General features: G+C 33.9%; 1 non-coding gene across 1 annotated transcript; it reads right to left on the reverse strand.

Annotated features, from left to right (window-relative positions):
* Window positions 1-17,719: 17,719 nt before the first annotated feature.
* LOC113750963 lies at window positions 17,720-17,826 on the reverse strand. The gene has a single exon (XR_003464728.1). It is a non-coding gene; the product is annotated as a small nucleolar RNA R71 (small nucleolar RNA).
* Window positions 17,827-21,676: the final 3,850 nt, after the last annotated feature.

The following is a 21,676-nucleotide window of genomic DNA, read 5'->3' on the forward strand; positions in this document are numbered from 1 at the left end:
CACTTGGTAACCATCCATTGCCAATCTTCCATTTCTCAAGCATTGTCCTCTAAATTGACCAACCCTCCTCATTACCTAAACTTATTTTTAAATAACTTAAGAGTAAAATTAGTAAGAAGAATAGGTGATAAAACACATACACTAATAAAACACTAAAATAACAGAAAATAACATTCACACTATAACTAATGAAATGTCTAAATTAATAAAGTTGCTCTTCACATCGATTTTGCCAAATCTTCCCCGGCAACGGCGCCAAAAATTCTCTATTATTTAGACTATCAATGAATTATAACAAGTAAAACCTATTGAACTTATGCAAGAAAATAACAAATGAAAACTCCTTAGGTTGTGGTATCCCTAACTACTCATGCAAGTGCTATATGGATCATTGAGTACTACATCTATGCTAGTTATGGTGTAATTTCCTTATGCATTTGAATCCTACTTTCGTAGTGAATCAATTATACTTAAAACTAATCCATACCTATTCTCATGGTTATGAAATTAGCTACAAGTTCATTTCTTCAGTGAAATTACATGAAATGAATCATTAAAAACCACATAGGTGCACCTCTACTTTCGTGAGTGTACTCCCTATGTTTAGCACTTCTTGAACTAGTGTTAAATTTAATTCTCATTGCAGAAACAACACCTTAGATAATCACAATCAATGGTACCAGATTAATCATGATTTAAAGATTCAAAGTGCTAAATAACTTGCTCAAATCATAGCAATCAAATAAAAATAATAAACACTAACAATTATAGAAAGTTCAACCAAACCTAAGGCATAAACTTTAGAGACACATATTGAACACAAAATCTGGAACTTGCATATTAACTATACTTAAGAATCTGATACAAAAGATAAAGAGTTGGAGAAGAAATAACCCATGTCACTTGAGTTTCAACTCCTCCTTCTTCATCTACATCTTCATCCTAATCTAGCCAATATACAAGAATGGATGAACTACACTTACTCTATGCCAAACTAACCTAACACCCAGAAAATGCAAGAGCTACATCTCTGCACTCCAAGTTTCTCCAGTATGTCTCTCTATTCTCCTTCAATTTTACAAGTTTTGGCTATATAAAGATGAAAGATGGTCAAGAAATGAGGCTTACACCTCTCTTTTACAGTTGGTAATGTTTCTCACATGTCTAGCATTACATGTGATTTAGTGGAGGTGAAATTGAATTTTTCACGTAAAGAGCAACCTTCTCTGACCACAATCTGGCCAGAAATCCGGCCACGTTCTTGCCGGATTGTTACAGTGACATTTTGGTGCACTTTTGTTCAATTTTCAGCTCTGCTCCGATTTTATGTCAACTTCAACTGAACTTTTCTTGATGATAAAAGCTGATTTAGCTCTTGACCAAAACATAAAACTTGTAGCCCTTTGAGTTACCTTTCCAATGCATCAAGAATCACCTCATTTGGATCTGTGTAGGCTGAGAAATGACCAAAATACCTTTGATTGCTCACTGCCCTGTTTCAGTTTTGACCAATAGAAATTAGCTACTGTAATTCGGCTTTTTGACCTGGAAAACCTTCAAACTGGATTTAGATGTCTTCACCAAAGTTGTAGATCTATCTCTTATCTTCAAATTAGTTTAAGAATCATTTCAATCCGATCATTGTAGCTCAAGTTATAGCCAAAATACAAAAATATGTCAAAACTATCAAAATGCATAAAATCCAAGTAAAAAGTGATAAAAACCTCATTTAATTACTTAAAAGCATTTTTTACCAATTATAGCCAAAATGATTCATTTTCTTCCAGTAATATAACCAAAGTGACTAAAAATAATATAAAATATCATACAATTAAAACGTAAATTGGTCACTTATCATGACCCTTTCAAGAATGTACCATCTACTCCAATCAAAGGCCTACATCCAACTAAGAAACCTTGCTTCACTCCATTAAAACAAGTGTACAACCTTTGGAACCTTTGCTGCTGTGTTGGTGTACTTGTTGATCTATCCACAGTTTTCAATATAATGGAGCTTCCAGGGTTGGATTTCTGAATTTCATGCATGTATGCTCCTAACTTATTATATTGGTCAGTTTCACTCCCATGAATAATCTTCATAGACTTTCTCCTGACCCTGTATGTTTGTTTTTTTGGAGAAAAAACACTTATTATCCTTCGTTACAGTCTTTCTAAAGTTCTCCATATCTACCTTATGATTAGTTCTAAACTCCTCAGTATACTTTCTGCCAACCCATTCAGAATTTACAAGTGGATTATCATAGGTGAAACCATATTTGTGGGTGTTCTCAAATGTCTTGATTTGCACACTACTTTCTGTGAGAACCCTGAAAATGGATATATAAGCTAGTGCATATTTCATTTTGCATTCCTTTTATTCTTTAATAATTTCTAGCATTACTTTTGCTTGTTCGCAATTAAGTAAGTAAAAATAGGTTTATGCGAAAAATAATATACTTCTCCTACATTATGAAATTTCTTGGTCTTATTAGACTAAATTAATATCTTTAGGGTTAGATTAATTTTTTCCCTTAATATAAAATGTTAGAATACTTAATTCCTTTATGCTAAATTAATGGTACTTGAGTCGATAGACTTACTATCTTAAAATAAATTGTTTAAATCCCTATGATTAATTCCAATTAGTTGATAATGTTAAATGTTAATAAGAATTTCCGCGTTAAGATAAAAATCAATGAATTTTAGATAAATATGATACTAATATACTAAACATACTTAAGGCGTGAAAATTTCGATAAATATATACTTATCTCTCTTTGTTTTCACAATAAGTGCGTAAAAATAATTTTTATATGCAAATTGGCACCCTTGGATTAAATTATTATTTCACTTGATTTTATATTACTAAATCAATAAATTTCGAATTAGACTAACTCTATTTCTTGAGAAATAATAATTGGAAATTCTAATAACTAATTTAATCGCTATATAAGGTAGGAATTACTAGGAACCTTAATATTAATGTTTAATCGATAAATATTCGATAATAATGGTTTTAGGTATATTATGGTATGATTAGGCGTTCAAATCATACTTGGGGATAATTTTTAGAATTAAGTTAGAATTGAGAAATTAAGTTGAGGTTAGGGAGCAAAGTGAAAAGACTAAAATGCCCTTACAATTTCATGCAAACCAAACGAAACCTCTGACCGCAAGTTAAATCACTGCAACTATCACCAATTCTATACGCAATCGATTCTTACACGAAGCCTCTGCTCCTTAAACCACGGCACCACAATACCATTCTCTCTATTTCACCTCTAAAACCACAATTCCAATTCCTTCTCTGCACAAACAAACCGCAAACCATTTCCTTCCTTCTTAATACCAAGATACCGCCTCTTCATCATCTCATTTTCTTTGCACAATTTCACCGCAGCTGCTACTCTTCCTCTCCACAACCACACCTCACCTCTTCTTCTACCTTAGACCGAGAGCATCCGAGAGAGAGGGTTACCTGGTGAGCTGCATCCGAGAGCAAGGGAGGAGGGATCGCAAGCTGCCATTTCTTCCTTTCTGTTCTGACCGTAAGCTGAGGGAAAATACCAGGAACCATCGCACCTTTTCTCTACTAGCTGTGGCTAATTCCAACTCCACTCAACCGAGCTCAACCTCACCATAACACCACTCCAGCCGCAACTCAGGAACCAGGACAACCGACTGCACTTGAAGCCGAGAGCAAGGAAGGAAAATTCTAGAATTTTCGTGTGCGAGATTAGCTGTTATCTGAGGTAATTTTCGGACCCATTAGGTTGATTACTAGTAGAGGAAGCTATATCTGAGCTTGCATGTAAGGATTGTGCAGTCGGATGTTGAAATCAAACCATTAGGAAAATTTCTATTCGGTTAAAATGTTGCTGCCGAGAAACTGAAGTGATATTGCAACTCCATTTTTGTTTTCTGTGACAATCTGAACACCTAAGTGTCATTAGCTGAGTGAAAACTTGGAGATTAAGACCATGCATGTTGATTTGTGCTTTCGGATGAGGTGGTTAAAGCAGAGAAAAATTTCTGTTTTGGTTAAAAATTTCTGCCGAGGAGCTGGCTTGAAATTGTAGTTTTATTTCTGACTTCCTGCGACAATCTGAGTTTGATTAAGTGTTTAACCAATCAAAAACAAGAAGTTTAAGTTATCTAAGAACTTGCATGTGGATGATAGGCAGCCGGATGGGAGTTTTAAGAAAAGAAGTTCGGTTATGTGCATGTTTTGGAGCTGCCGAGAGCTTAGCTTGTTTATTGCAGCCTGATTTGGTTCAATTTTATTGTTTGAGCTTATAACCATAATTAGATAGTTAATAACAAGTTATTTAGGCTCTGCATGTAGTTAATAAGTTAGTTAAACCAGAAAAAAATAAAATAAAAATGCAATCTGCTTATGCATGTTCATCCGAGCCAAGCAGGAAAATTTTTAGAAAATTTTGATGTTCATGGTTATTGTTTGAACTCGATTTCTGAACTGGAAATGTTTATTTTCTAGCTAAGTAATTGCATGAGGGAGTTGAGAGTTTAAAAGCATGTTTTAACCCAGAAAATAAAATGAAAACAGAACATCTCTTCATGCATGTTCATCCGTGGCTGATGGACAAAATCTCTGGATTTTTCTGGATGATTTTAGTTGCTGAATGAATCTAGTTTTGAAGTGGAAATTTTTACTAGCTAGCTAAGTGTTACATGCTGAATTTGAGTACCTAACACCATGTTTAAACCAAAGGAAAATTTGATCTAAAGTATATTAGTTGCTGGAATTTCTTATGTGATAGTCAAAGGTTGAGTTGGAATCTTAGCTTGGTTTGTATTTTTTCCTTGAATCATGATGGATGGAAATGCCTGGAATATGTTGTTTTGGTGTTCTATAAGAAATGTATGGATGGTTTGAATAAAAATATTTTGGTGTTAAAAGAGAAAAAGGAGTTTTCACAAGTGAAAAATTGAAATTTCAGATTTTCGGATGTCCCTGACCAGTCTCAATAAAATGTTTATATCTTGGTGTAGGAAAATCCGTTTAAGGCGCCGTCAGTGGCATTTGAAACTAGAATCATAGGCCTTTGTCCTGTAGAAATTTCGTATTTTTCCTCCATGTGTACTGCTGTCTGTGAATCCTTCAAGTAGACTGTTTTGTATGAATGTCCTGTTTCTTCATGAAACTGAATTTTGATTTGGATCGAACTCTTAGCTTACTTGTGGTTTAAATTCTTGATTGAATTGTGGTTGGAAGTGATTGATGTTGTCAAGGGCTAATGATTGATGAAGCCCTTGACCATTTGAATGATTTTATAAGTATTACTGGGTGATGAAACTTAATTGCTGGAATTTCTTGGAGGCCTTACCTTCATTTTATTTAGTCAGGATGAGCTTGCTAAAACCAAGTGCTAATGATTGACGAAGCCTTGGTCATTCATTTTATTTTTATCAGAAATGCATCTGTTGAAATCTGGGGCTAATGATTGAAGAAGCCCTAGTAATTTGCTATGTAATTTTGCCATGTCGCCAAATTGGACCCATAATATGATTTCAAAACGGAATCGAAGCTGTGGAAGTCGTTTCGATCTTGCGAACTCGAGTAACTGTGATCAAACTAATCCAAAAATATTTTCAATATCTAGTGTTTTGCCTAAATTTTCCAACCCGATAATTTCCTTTAAGCTTAAACTAGCCTTATTACCTTTAGAAAATGATTCCTCTAGCTTCTAAAACCCTAAGTCCTGTTTCATCTCCTTTCCTATCTTCAAAACTTGTCCCTTGCTGGTTTTCTAGAGGAAAATTTCCAAAATACGAGTTTTTAATACTTTGGATAAAAACGTAGAAACTTGCTCGGTAAGAAACTTTATGTTAGGAAAAATAGTTTTTAGTGATAATTTTTGCAAGGACCGTAACTTTAAAGAAATCTTTCAAAGTATCATTCTAGCCCTGATATCAAGTGGGTTGTCGTCTTATTTCAAGAAAATAATACTAGTTACCCTTTTATAAGGAAAAGTATCTCAAGGAAAACTATAGGAAACATTTCTTCTACTTTTGTCAAGTTTCAACCTAAAGAGATTCTTGATTTTTCTAAGGGATAGTAAGCTAGTAGTATATTAGATATACCTCGATGTCTATAAGCTTAAAAACTGAGTAGAAACTTATAGTTTCAAAATTTGGTTTTAGGATATTGCGAGGACGCGGAATTCGATTTCCAACTTGATATCTGAACTCCACTCTTGGTGAGTGTCCCTGCCTGTTCTATGCTTACCTGTTTAAAGTACTTTCTTGACTCGATATGTGATACTTTATAAAACTGGTTTTTGATCCATCGAAGTGAGCTGTGTGTACTTTATCGCACTAGCCGTTCGAGTGGTGACTTGTGCAAAAACATTTTTCTCCTGAATCCTTGAATCTAAATGTAGTTGCGTCGTTGGGTGAATCCCTCGACTTCTGAATCCAACTACCATGAATCTAAATGTAGTTACGTCGTTGGGTGAATCCCTCGACGCATGAATCTAACTACAATAACGTCGTTGGGTGAATCCCTCGACCAATCATCTACGGGTATATCTCGAGTATACTGCGTCCTTAGTCGGTGTGCGGGCCCGGGACAGGGGTAAGAACGGTGACGGGTTAGGATTAAAATGAGTGGATCTACATGGACTATAAGTAGTGAGAGTTGACGGAGGGTCAACTACGATGAATGGTGATCAAGCGAGGAAAATGGCTCCTGAGAGCCCCTGTATCCTACCTTGTGCTGTTATACGCTTTCCTAACTGTTCAATTTGGTTAAGTTATTTCTCGCTGTTTGATTTACGTGACTGCATGCTTTGGGGCACCACTGAGCTTTAGCTCACCCCACGTTTATTGTTTTCCTTAACAGGTTCTGGAAATTGAAAGCTTGGATACTTACTTATGTTTTCCTTTTGGAATGTATTTGAATACTATGACTTATTTTGTGGGCTGTAATGCGTTAATTGGGATAATGTACTTTCATTTTGGATTGCCACTTGAAGCTGGAAATGTGTAAACCCTAATTCGATTGCTTGGCTTGTAAGTTTGTATTAGGGATGTATGTATTTATCTATCCGGATTGGTACGACTTTATACCTTGGTACGTAGCACGTGGGACGTTTAAGAGCCTCGATTGGCTATTTACATCACTGCTATCTCTGAAGTTAATGTGGTTTTAGTGATGATCTTATTCGGGAAAATTGTTTTGTAATAGATTAGGTTATTCTTCGAAAGGATTTGGGTTAGAATGCTTGCGTGAGTCCTGGCGAGAGTTGGGCAGACGGCCCGCCAACCCTTTGGTTCGCCTTAGGGGGAAGTGGGGTCGCCACACTTTCCCACTCAATTTTCCAGCATAAATAAGCCAGTCATACCCTTCACTTCTACACTTAGTTCTCAATCTTATTTTGTCCTGCTTCACAAATTTACATGGTCTACCTTGTCTTATTCTATAATTTGTGATAGCCAACTTGCATTCCTTTATAATACTGAACAACATTTTTAACTCTAATTTTGGATTGTCAATATCTTTAGGGTTGAAGACTGTACATTCATTGTTAGTTTTTTCATCATCATGTTCATTCACAGTTTCAAAATCAGATTCAGAAGATGGGGCAACATCATTGTCCTCTGGCATCACCAAATTGTCGTCCCTTTCAATTTCAGTTGGCTTATTTTTCTGAAAATTCTTGTAGTGCTCTACACCAAACCATTTAGCATTTTTATCTACATTGTCGTGCAACTCATTATCATCACTATTAGTCATATTATAATCAGAGTCCACTGTTGAGAAGAAGAATTCACTCCCTGAATCAGAATCATTATTATTGTTCCTATTAGCCTCATTGTCATTCCCTCCCCTTCTACGGTCAGCATTAGGTGTATTAAAATTGTCATTATAGCCCCTTCATTCTCACCAATCTGATACGGATCATAGCCTAACTGTTGAACAAAGATTTCATGGAATGAGACCTCAACATAAAAAATAATTTTCCTATTTAAACCACTATTCCTCTTAATATATCCATGCAATTGTCTACTGGTTTCTATCCTTATAAAATTGCTATTTTTCCAACCATAATACACTTTGTGTCCATACAAACCAGCATTTTCAATTAATCTATCTACTTCAAAGACACTTAAACCTATGCTTTCAGCATAGTCAATGACACAAACATTTCCACCCTTATAACGTGGATGAGGAGTGTAGGAAATTAACCCTCCATGGTGACACTTTAGAGTCATAAGTGTGATGCCTTGTTTTGATAAAAAAAAATGCACATATCAATCATTCAATAATCAACAAGGCATACATTAATATTAACAACAATGCACTCAATAATGCATAAATGTCATAATCACAAATAAGGACCACATCTTATGGACCCATCTTAATATCATAATCACAAATAAGGACCACATGCATATTATTCAAACATTGTCAGCTCGGACAATCAGATTAGAAATAATTAACCTTTTCAACCCAATACAACTCAAAGTAACCAGAATATACCCACAATGCAAACCTCAGGGACCATATCTAAATATTATACTCACAAAAGTTAAAAATTTTTACATTTAACTCTTTATCTAAATACCCTAGAAATTTTACCGTAATTTGGGGGTGCACGATCGTTGAGTTCTTTCTTCCGAACAGACATTTTCTCCACGCTCTATGGTCTTCAATCACTTAACTGGACAACACCACTCTGAGGATGAAAATATTTCAACCAGTAAGAAAGGGGGAAACTTGGAGAAGAAAAGTAGCGGATTAGAGAGAGAGTACAAATGTGGACTTTAGTCTATTTTGTGTTGGTTTTCACAGATATTTGGACTTTTGTTAACGGCCACGTGGTCTTCTCCGTCCAAATTGAGTAATTTCCCATTTTTTGACTAAATGTGATAAAAAATCGTTAATTCATGTATTCAATGTGTTCTGACGAAAAGTTTGGGGACTAAATGTGTCTTCGTGACAAAGTTTGAGGATGAAAAGTGAATTTTTCCTACTCTTGGTGAGTTCAAAAATCAACTTTGCCAACCAAAAAATAACTCACCTTGAGTTTGAATTTTCTATAAATAGTAACCTTGGAGGAACATTTTAAAAACTTTGGAAGGCTAGAGAAACTCACCAAAAATGTAGTTTTCACTAGAATTTTCTTGGTTCATTAGTTGGGGTAGTATAGTTTAGTTAGTGTAGTTTATCCTTCTTATATTTGTAGTTAGATTTGGATGAAAATTTGAAGAGCAAAGATGGAGAGTTTGAAACTCATATGACAAGGGTGATTTGTCTCCTATCACTTTCTCTTTTGTATTTGATTTCATGTTTAACTATAATATAAGTTTGACTTTGTTTTTCTTCATGTTTAGTTAAAGTTTATGTCCAGAGTTATGGATGAACTTTCTATATCTTGTTAGTGATGTTTACTTGGTTATTTGATGATATTATTTTGAACAAGTTATTTATTACTTTTGCTTTTCTAATCATGATTAACCGGCCATTAGTTGTGATTATCTAAATATGTCAAGTTTGTAATGAGAATTGAAGTTTAACACTAGTTCAAGGAAGTCATAAATCTAGGGAATACACTCACGAGAGTAGAGACGCACCTTTGTGACTTAGGTAGCTTGTTTTATGTAATTTCATAAAAGAAATGAGTTTGTACTTAATTTAATAACCACGAGAATAAGTATGACTTAATTACAAGTATAGTTGATTCACTACGAAAGTAGGTTTCACATACATTAGGAAATTACATCATGACTAACCATGATAATAACATTCACTAAAATAGTAATTTTATTTGCAAGAGTAGTAAGGAATTCTTACCTCTATGAGTTTTGTAGTGTTATTTTTATTATTTTTACTTCATGTTTATAGTGTAGAGTTAATTTCTTGCACTTGTAATAGTCTAAATAATAAAGGAGTTCGAAAATCACCGGTAATTGAAAATCTTCCCTGTGGGTTTGACTCTTAATACTCTATACTCGCTCTCGACTTGAACACTTGTGAAAAATCGCGTGTGGGATATTTAAGATATTATAAATATAAAACTAGACTGTGGATGAGCTAATTGTATATTTATATCCCGTGCTCGTCATCTACAATATTTTTATAAGTATACAATATCCGTAAAGATAGAAAATCTAGTCTATTTAAGGTAAATTATACAAATTAGGTAAAAACATATCCAATGAAAGATGTAAATCTAATACAACGATTGTAGACACATAATATAACAAAGGATTTTTCTAATAGGTGTTCATTGGGTACTAATGCATCTAAAATTCACTTAATTTATCATGTATATATACATACTAACAATTATTAATCTTCTTTGCATTTATATATTTTTCCTATTTAACCTTACATACTTATCATCCCTTTTACTTATGTACGTTCCTTGATTAATTTTACACATTTTAAAAACTAAGACACTTGAATTAGACAGACCCTATAACAAATACAATAAATTTGGGCAGTATATGATAAGTGAATATTTAACGTACATTTTGTACAAATTTGGCATGAATTTTTGATATGTTTTGAGAAGATTAAAGTCATATTTGAACTCTTTTGGTGATAATTGCTTAAATATTGTTTAAATGTTCAAAACTTGATAAATGAGTAGATTAATGCGTTAATTTTGTGAAATTATGAAGGTTATTGATGTATGAAATTCATGCACGAGATGAAAGAAATGTAAGGATCGTCCAAAGGACAAAGTACAAAAGAAATTGGGAGCAAAAATGTAGAAAAATGAAAGAAGTGAAAAACTGAAAATTAGAAGGACACGGATCCGAGCTCGGATTCGTGTGAACAAGAGAGATCCGAGCCCTCGTCTGTACTTATGGAGGAGTGTATCCGAGGACAGGACGATCCGACCTCGGATCCATTATGAGAACTCCTCGGATCCTGAAGATTCGAGCATGGATCCATTTTCACTCATCGGATCCGAGACTCGGATCTGCTTCTCTCTCCTGCAAGTGGCACAACCATTTTTTCTCACTTTTCACACAACTTTTCAGCTATTTGGAGTGAGTGAATTCGGTGGCACATGCTTCTGCAACAAAAAGGAAGACAAAATGAGTTATTGAAAAGTCAAAAAAATATATCTTTTGACTTCCTTTACAAAATCTAAGTGGTTGAAATCATGAAGGAGAAAATATTACCTTTCTACCACCTTTTATGTAGAAACACAAGGGAAGAGCAAAGGAATGACCATACGTAGCTAGTTTTTCATCTTGTAACAACTTTCTCTCTAGTTAAGAGTTCTTGGAGAAGCATTTGGAGTTTTCACTTGTAATCACATTGTGCAAGAGTAAAGTAGGAATTGGAGAGCTTCACCTTCAATTGGCTAAGCTTTCTTTTATCTTTCTTATACTTGTACTTTATGATGTTTGGCATTAATAAACTTGTGAGTTTGATTGTTAAATCATTCATGAGTAGCTAAATTCTTTATCTAGGGAGTAGATGAAACTTATGGCTAAATAATATGAATTGAATGAGATTTACACTTGTTATATCTTGTATTAACTTGTCTACTTTTGATGCTGTGATTACTTGTTATTGATTAATCACCAATAGTATGTTTATAGTTGTTATTATTCAATGAGAATTGGTAGTAACAATGGAAACACATGAGTAGAGCTTAAGTTGTATGTTCATAAAAATAGAGATACACTTAGGTGGATTATTTAAGTATTTCATGAAATAAAACAGAGTAGTCGTAGTATTTCACCATGAAAATAGGGAAAACTATATTGCTCTAGGCCATTTCATCATGAAAATGAGACTTGGTAATTTTAAAAATGAATCTCTGGTTAAACAAAAATAATAACAAGAAGTAAATCCATTCGTTTGTGTTGTTTATGCCATAAGTGGAATCTACATCCCTAGATTCTTTCTTGAGTGAAATTTCTCCATTTGCATTTAGCATTTGTTAAAATAGAATTGCAGATCAGATTTGTAGACACTTGTATTACATTTCTTTGCTCAAATTCATTCAATAGTCTAAATAATAGAGAAAATAAGGACGTAGTAATTTATTAATTTGCTCCTCGTGGGATTGACTCGATACACACCTTGTATTACAATTTCAACCTGTATACTTGCAGTCCAACGGGTGTTAAATCGGATTTAAACTTGCATTGATATAAAAATTCGGTCAAGTTTTTGGCGCCGTTGCCGGGGAGCAAGGCAATATTAGAGGAAAACTGAGTTTTATTAGTCTAAACATTTTTTTATTGTGTATATCCAAAAATAAAAAATAAAAAAAAACTAATTTTTTTTTTTTTTGAGGAACAATAGCTTGGGAGAATGATGTTTGGCAATGGATCTTACTTGCCATATTTCAATCATGAAGGTAACCAAGGAAGTCCTTTTGGAGGTATGAATTTCATTGAGGAAATCTGGGATAATAATGCTTATAATTCTTATCATGTAACTTGTGACTTGTGTAGCGATTATCATGTTACTTATGAATGCATGCAAGCACAAAATTTGGGGGATGGCATTATAATTCTCATTTTAATCAAAGTAATGGTTGGGGTAACTCTCATGATCTAGGTTGGAATAATCAATATGCTTATGGTAATTCTTCATACTTTTATGAATACCAACCCAATTGTGGTCAACTTGAATCAAAGCTATCTTGGGAATTAGCTATAGAAAAGTTAGATAATATAACTTTCGATCGTTTTGATAGGATTGAGAAAAGATTAGATGAATTAGCTTCTCACCTTGAGGGATTTCATGACCATTTGCACGTTTTGTGTGAAGTTATTACATGTAGTGATATGCAAATTGATCCTAAAATCAATGATAGGAATGTTGTGTGTAAGAATGGAGTACATTTTGATAAAAATGATGAATCTTATTTGCATTTCAATGATGAAATATCCATTTCACATGATGATATCTTTGGAATGAATTTAGAACCTCAAGAGGAAGGCGTCAATGACGCAATTTTAACTCCTCTTGAGGAGTGTGTTGATAGTGCATATTCCAATGACATTTTCCCTCAACAAGTTCATAAGGATGATCCTTTGGTTAATTCTCAAGTCGTGATATTTGAAGCAGATATCTTTGAAACACTTGAGATTAAGAAGCCACTTCCATCTCCCAAATTATTTGAGGATAAGGCTCATGAGGTGGAGTCACCATTTGTTGATCCACCCCGTCCAAAATTGGTGGACTACTCTTTAAAAAAGCCACCTTAATGATGAGTGAAAATAGTCGAACTTAATGACTTTAAACAAAAGTGCTGGTTGGGAGACAACCCAATGATTTTATGCTTTATTAGATTTTAAGTTTTAATAAAATAAAGTGAGTTTTCACATGCATATTTTCCTTTGCTAACAAGGTGCAACAATTTGGCGCACCACCCTAAGGCTAGTCAGAAACTCGAAAGGGAAATTGAAGGTGGTTCAAGTAGAATTATCTTCATTGCCCAATCTGGATCTGGATTCTGACTTCAAGCCACCAATTCCATCTTCCCGACAGCACAATCAAGCGATAACCACTCTCAATGAGTGTGCGAATTTCTAACGTGTTGGGAATTTTTCTAAAAGTAGGTGACCTCATCTCCATCATCAGAAACACTTACTATATCAGGAAAGCTTACTTACTCCTTCACCTTGAGAACAATGCATAATCTAAGTGGTGGAAGAGTTTAAAAAAAGGGAAATTGTGAATAATATGCATGTATAACTTGCAGGATTTCCTGATTTAGTTGCTTTTGTTTTAGTTTCCTGAACTAATGGCTTCTTTTAGCTTGTTTTGTTTGATGGTTTTTGTCTTCAAAGATTGGATATTGGAATGACTGCTGGAAATACTCTTGAACATAAGGGGAGTATTTGTCTTCTTTTTACATTTTCAGTGCTTGAATTTTGAATTAATTGAAACTGGTCACCTATATACTTGAATTTACGCTTGAATATGGTGAAATTCTGGTCTGTTGGCAGGGAGAATGGTCAAAATATAAGAGGAAACTCTGCCAAAATTTCTTTAAAATATTGATAGATTTGATCTAATATGGTGTAACTTATCCCTTTTTAGTTTTAAAAGCTCGAAATGGAAATAGAATGGATATAGTTACTGAGCAAATATCTAATCCTCTTTCCCATTGAGGACAATGTGAAATTTAAGTGTGGGGGAGGGATTAATTTGGATAATTTGGGTTCATACAACGATGCAAAATCTTTCTCCCAAATTTTTCCAAAATATGGAAGGAAATGTTGAAAATGGTCTAATTTTTTCCACAAAAATTTTTCAACATTTGAAGATTCAAATACTTATTTAACTTGGTAGTAATTATTATGTGATTAGAACTGTTGTTACAAACAAAGTATATTTGTAAAGTGGATTGAATTATACCTTGAATTTTGTATGTTTGACAAATTTCCTATCTTGATTGAATTTTACAAATTGAGTGATGATTTTGGTCAATATTTGCATTATTTATTTTATGATCATTCTATAAGAGGGAAATTAACAAAAGAAAAAGAAAAAAAAAGAAGAAGAACAAGAAAAAGAAAAGCAATAATAATAATAATAAAAATTTCTACTCCAATGATTCTAGAACCTAGTAACCGGGAGTTGGCATTTACAAATCTTAACTTTCGTTTAGAACGGTTTTAGAATTAAGAGTATGCAAAGCAACTTTAGTAAATGAAGTGTTGAGTAACCGGGGATCTTCATCTACAAATGTCGATCTTCGTATCAAAGACATAATCACTACTGAAGGAAGCCCTTACTATGAATAACTCCCTCGGAAAAAAAATAATAATAAATGATGATCATGAAATTTGTATGCTTTGACTTGACCTGGAAGAATTGCTTAAGAGTAAAATTGAGTTGAGAATAGAAAGTGAGTTGAACTAATCTTAAATTTCGAGTATAATTTATCTCCTTTGCTTTATATGATGAGTATTTGTGGCATTTAGAATGGTTGTATAATGATTATCTACTTTGTTAATAAAGGATTGCAATTTGAAAGATATTTGACCAGAAAAAAAAAATACTTGAATTGTTGTTTTGATTTGGAATTTCTTATTGCTTGAGAACAAACAATGGTTCAAGTGTGGGGGTATTTGACAAGGGTTTATTTTACGTATTTTTAAGTGCATTTTATTAGTTGATTTTGGTTTAATTATTTAGTTTTATAACTAAAATAGCTAGGTTTTGGTAAAAATATACATTTTCGGTAAAAGTGGCTAATATTGCATTTCTATTGATTTTAGTGGTAAAAACTTCATTTTATGCAGGATTAAACGATTCAATCACCAAAGAATGTCAAGTGAGGTGAAAAATAGATAATTGGTGATGAATTCAAGTGGTTAAAAGAGAAACGAAGTGAAAAATGTTCAAGTGAGAAAATGCAAGTCAAGACAGTTTTGACACTCTTCGGTATTTCGACTATATCTGGAGCTACACTTATCGGATTGAGGTGATCTTTAAACCATTTTAAAGCTAAGAAAGAGACCTACAATTGGTATGAAGACATCAAAATCCAATTCTGCTGTTTTCATAGACAAAAAGTCGAAATACAGAAGCTGCATTCTGTGGTCGGAAATTGAAACAGGGGTTTGACCAGAGGATGGTATTTCGACCATATCTCAGCCTACAAAAGTCCAAATGGGATGATTCTTGATGCTATGGAAAGATAATTCAAAGAGGTACGACTTTCAAGACTAGCACAAGAGCAGATTCTGCCGTTTTCATGGAGAAATAATTCATGCAATCTGTCAAAAAAAATTCCAGCAGCAAATCCTGACTTTGACACATGTGCAACTTTTCTTGAAGACTTTTTGTGTATTTTAGTTGAATTTGCAGCTGCAATTTTGGAGATTCTTGACAATAATCAAGCATTGAGGTCATGGATGATAATTTAAGTTTTGTCTTAAACTCATCCAAACACCTATAAATTCCCCTCACAATTCAAGAACAAAGGGAGACCTTTGCCAACCTTTGTTAGTAGATAGAGCGCTTAGAATAGATTAGTTTTCAGATTCAATAAAGCTCTTTGAGCTAGTTTCGTTTTTAGCTCTGTTAGATATTAGTTTTCATATTTCTAAACACCTCGTTCTAGTTTTTATCTTTATAAATACACTTCTTGCTGGTTTGATTATCAAAGCTTGAGTGCTTAAAGAGTTGGAGAGTTTGTTTATTCTGTAATTGAATTAAGCTTTTATCTACCACCCTAATCGGATTGGTTTTAATTGCTTTGAGATGGTCGGTTTTGCATATGAGCTTTCTCTACCATTTTTCCTTCATTTCTAACTCTTCTTCTACTTTATTAGAAGTTGGAGTTATTTTGATAATCATGTCTAGCTAGCTAGATCTATCCCTTGTTCTAGGGGTAGATGAAACTGGTTGGTGCAAGATTTGGATTTGTATGCTGCTAGTTTTCACTAACCTTGTTCTTGGTAATTCATTAATCCTGATTTTCACATTTGTTAAAGCTTGATCATCTTTTGCAAATTATATCAGTTATTGTGATCGCACGACAGTGGTAAACAATAATGGAAAGAAGATTAATTGAATTCTAGCATGAAACACACGACAGTAGTGAATCACTAGAAGGGTTTTTCATAATATTTCACAAAGGCCTAAGATCATCACTGGTTGTTTTTCACCACGACAGTAGGTGGAACGTAGTGATCGTGACAAAGCTTTTCTGCACGACAGTGAGATAAGTATACATTTGGAAATGTTCCCTACCAAGACAAGAGTGAATTGTGACTACAAAGTACATGGCAAATCTGATCTTTACTAGCTAGTAGATTTAATTCCCCTAGAACATCTTTTCTTTTGACATATCTGTTAGTTGGGATTCATGCACTTAATCTGTTTTTAATTCTTTGATCAACACATAATTTGAAAAGTTTAGATAATAAGATAAGGTTTAAAACTCTGGTATTTGTTAAGTTGCTCCCTGTGGGATTCGACCCTTGTACCTTTGCTATACTATATTTCGATCTGTATACTTGCAGCAAAACGAGGTATTAGGTTATAACTTGTGAGTTGATTTAATTGGTAAATTTTAACCTCGTCAAGTTTTTGGCGCCGTTGCCGGGGAGCGGCAATATTAGGGCCTAATCATATCTATTAATTTAGATATTTTCATTGATTTTATTCAAGTTGTTGAATTAAATCTGCAAAAATTTCTCTTGTTTTTATTTGTAGTGTATGCACCGATCAAATCGAGAAATTGCACATTTCGATGCTGAAATTGAAAGAACATTACGGAGACAAAGGAGGAATACACTGCATCAAGAGGAACAAGAGATTTGGCGGCCAATAGAAGAAATCTTGATAGAATTACTAATTGAGGAAGAAATGGCGGAAAATGACCCAAATAGGCGAATTCTGCAAGATTTTGCGGTACCGGGAACACAAGGTTCTCAAACTAGGGTTGTAAGGCCAACGGTAAATGCTAATAACTTTGAGATAAAACCATCACTGATTCAAATGGTACAACAATCTCAATATGGAGGTAATGCTACCGAAGATCCAAATTCTCACTTGTCAACATTTCTTGAAATCTGTGATACAATTAAGTTTAATGGTGTTAGTGAAGATGCAATTAAACTTCGATTGTTTCCATTTTCACTAAGGGACAAGGCTAAGGTTTGGTTACAATCTCATCCTCCAAATACTTTTATTACTTGGGATGAATTAGCTAAGGCTTTTCTTAATAAATTCTTTTCACCTGGAAAAACTGCTAAATTGAGAATGGATATAACTAGTTTCTCTCAACAAGAAGGAGAGACATTGTATGAAGCCTGGGAGCGATATCGGGAATTGCAACAGAGATGTCCTCATCACGGTCTACCCGATTGGCTAGTAGTCCAAATATTTTACAATGGTCTCACCTATCCAACAAAGACGCATGTAGATACGGCAGCGGGAGGAGCTTTGATGGGAAAGACAGCTGAGGAAGCTCAACAATTAATTGAAGAAATGGCTGCTAACAACTACCAATGGGCAAACGAACGAGGTAACACAAGGAGAACCGCAGGTATGCTCGAAATAGATACCTTGAATATGTTAAGTGCAAAAATGGATAATGTAGTTACGATGCTTAATAGGCAAGTTGTTTCTAGTTCTAATCAAGGAGTAGTTGTTAAATGTTGTACCACTTGCGGCGGAGATCATGATGATTTTATGTGTTCTAACAGCGAACAGGTTCAATATCTCAACAATTACAACCGTCCACCCCAAAACAATCAATACTCCAATACTTATAATCCAGAATGACAAAATCACCCGAATTTTGGATGGAAGGATCAAGGGAACCAACAAAGACCAATTAATCCACTGGATTTTCAACCGAAACAACCACTGCAGGAGTCCAAACCAGCTTGGGAATTGGCAATTGAGAAACTGGCAAATGTATCAAATGATAAAATTGAAAAGTTAGCCATTGCCACTGATAAGAGTATATTTTACGTATTTTTAGTGTACTTTATTAATTAGTTTTGGTGTGTTTTATTTAATTTTATAAATAATTAACTAAGATTCTAGTAAAAATATGCATTTTGTGGTTAAAGTGTGAAAATTGCATTTCTATTGATTTTTATGGTAAAAACTTCATATTTTGTAGGTCTAATGATTCAATCATCAAATGAAGTGCATTGAGAAAATATTTGGATGATTGAAGATGGATTAAAATGGTGAAAATAAAATATGAAGTGTAAAAGGAAAAATGCAATTTGAATCAAGAAAAAGTCAGCTTTGACAATTCAGACACATTTTCGTATTTTGACTATATCTAGAGCTACACAGATCGGATCAAGGTGATCTTGGTACCATTTTGAAGCTAAGAGATATATCTACATTTGGTGTGAAGACATCAAAGTCCAATTCGGCTGTTTTCCTGGTCAAAATGTCAAAATACAGAAGTAAAAGTCTGCTGCTGAGAGCTGAAAACGCGGAATTGACCAGTCAGTGGTATTTTTATCATATCTCGGTCTAGACAGCTCTAAATTGGATGATTCTTGAGGCATTGGACAGCTATTTCAATGGGCTACAACTTCTATGTTTTTCACAAGAGCTAATTTAGCCGTCATCATAGAGAAAATAGCAGTTGAAGTAGCCAGATTCTGGTCAGAAATAGCTGCTGGTACAACCTGTTTTCTCCTTCAACAATTTACAGCTATGGTTGAACGTATGACAATCAATTAGCAGCTGTAAAAGGGATGTTTCAAGCCTCATTTCCTGATTGCATTCATCTATATATAGCCATGGATTTGCAGGATTCAAAATAACTTGGGAGAAGGCTAGAGAAACTCACCAGAAATGTAGTTTTCACTAGAGTTTCCTTGGTTCATTAGTATAGTATAGGTAGAGTAGTTTATCCATCTTGTATTTGTAGTTAGATTTGGATGAATATTGGAGGAGCAAAGATGAAGAGGTCGATCTCATGTGACAAGGGTGATATCTCTTCTACTACTTTCTCTCTTGTATTGGATTTCATGTTTAATTATAATACAAGTTGGCTTTGTGTTTTTATTATGTTTAGTTAAAGTTTATGCCTAGAGTTATGGTTGAACTTGCTATATTTTGTTTGTGAGGTTTACTTGGCTATTTGATGATATTATTTTGAGTACATTATTTATTACTTTTGATTATCTAATCATGATTAATTGGCCATTAATTATGATAATCTTAAGGTGTTAAGTTTGCAATGAAAATTGGAATTTAACACTAGTTCAAAGAAGTGATAAGCCTAGGGAGTACACTCACGAAAGTAGAGGTGCACCTATGTGGCTTAAGTGACTTGTTTCATGTAATTTCATAGAAGAAATGAACTTGTAGTTAATTTCATAACCACGAGAGTAGGTATGGCTTAATTACAAGTATAGTTGATTCACTACGAAAGTAGGTTTCACATACATTAGGAAATTACGCCATAACTAATCAAGATAATAGCATTCACTTAACCGATAATCTCATTTGCAAGAGTAGTAAGGAATTCCATATCTCTAGGAGCTTTCTGGTGTTATTTTCTTAAATTTTATATTTGTGGTAGTCTAAATAATAAAGGAGTTTGAAAACATCGGTAATTGCATTCTTCCCTGTGGGATCGACCCGATATATACCCTAAACTACTAGTTGATCTGTATACTTGCAGTGAACGGGTGTAATTCGGTATTTTTTAGCTTGCACGTATGTAAAATACCCGTCAAGTTTTTGGCGCCGTTGCCGGGGAAGATTTGGCAATATCGGTGTGAAGAGCAACTTTATTAATTTAGACAATTTTTCTTATTTTTGTTGTTTTTGTTGTATCTTGTGTGTTTTATGTCATTTTTTTGAGTCAATTTTTATTATTATTATTATTTTTTTTTTCTGTTTTAGTTTGTGTCTTGGAATCTATCCTTCTTAACTGATCTTACTTTTGAGATTGTTTAAAAGTAATTTTAGATAATGAGGAGGGTAGGTGAATTGGGAGGACAAAGCTTGAGAAATGAAAGATTGGCAATGGATGGTTACCAAGTGCAAAACTCCTTCAACAGAGGTAACCAAGAAATTACTGAAGGTATGTCTTTTGAAGATGGTTTGAAGTGCTTAAAGGCAAAATTTGATGTTATGATGGACACAATTATGCATGAAATTGAGCAAGGGAGGAATGTTAATGATTTTAATTCTTATCATGTGATTTGTGACTTGTGTGGAGATTATCATGATACTAATACATGTATGCAAGCACAAAATGTTGATTATTATGATGAATTAGAGCATTACAATCCTTGTTTTGATCAATATAGTGCTAATTGGAACAATTCTCCTGCTTATGGTTGGAATAATCAATGTACTTATAGTAATTCTTCATATTTTTATGATTACCAACCTGAATGTGTCCAATATGAATCAAAACCATCTTGGGAATTGGCAATTGAAATGGTAGCTAATGATTCTAAGCCATCTTGGGAGTTAGCTTTAGAAAAATTAGCTAATGCAACTTCCAACCGTTTTGATAGGATTGAGGAAAGAATAGATGAATTAACTTCTCACTTTGGCAGAATAAATGAGCAATTGAATGCATTGTGTGAGGTTATTTCTTCTAATAAATTACAAAATGATCCTAGCATGAATGGTAAGAATGTTGTATGTGAAAATGGATTGCATGTTGATGAAAATGATGAATCTCAATTGTATTTCAATGAGCAAATGTCTATTTCACAAGATAATATCTTTGGAACTAACTTTGAGGCTCAAGAGGTGAGTTTTAATGACTCATTTTTCACCCCTCTTGAGGAGTGCATTGAAAGTGTAGGTTCTAAGGGTATTCCTGCCCAAGATACTTTCATGACATTTCCTTTGGTAAGTTCTCAAGTGGTGCATATTCAAGGTAATATCTATGAAACACTTGGAATATTTAAGTCACTTCCATCTCTCATATCATTAGATCATGTGGCTTTTTCTATTAAGTCACCTTACAATGATCCACCACGACCAAAAATGGTGGATTATTCGTTAACTAAGCCTCCTTGAAAAATGAGGTGAAATAGTCAAGCTATTGACTTTAAAGAAGCGCTTATTGGGAGGCAACCCAATGTTTGTTTAAGTTTATGTTATTTTGGGGTGATTTTATGTTTAAAGTATATGTTTGAGTTATTTTGTTATTTTTCATTTGTAGGTATTGGAAATGGAAGCAAAAGTGACCAAATGAGGTGAAAA

The sequence above is a fragment of the Coffea eugenioides genome, chromosome 10 (genome assembly GCF_003713205.1).
Source record: "Coffea eugenioides isolate CCC68of chromosome 10, Ceug_1.0, whole genome shotgun sequence".
NCBI lineage: Eukaryota > Viridiplantae > Streptophyta > Magnoliopsida > Gentianales > Rubiaceae > Coffea > Coffea eugenioides.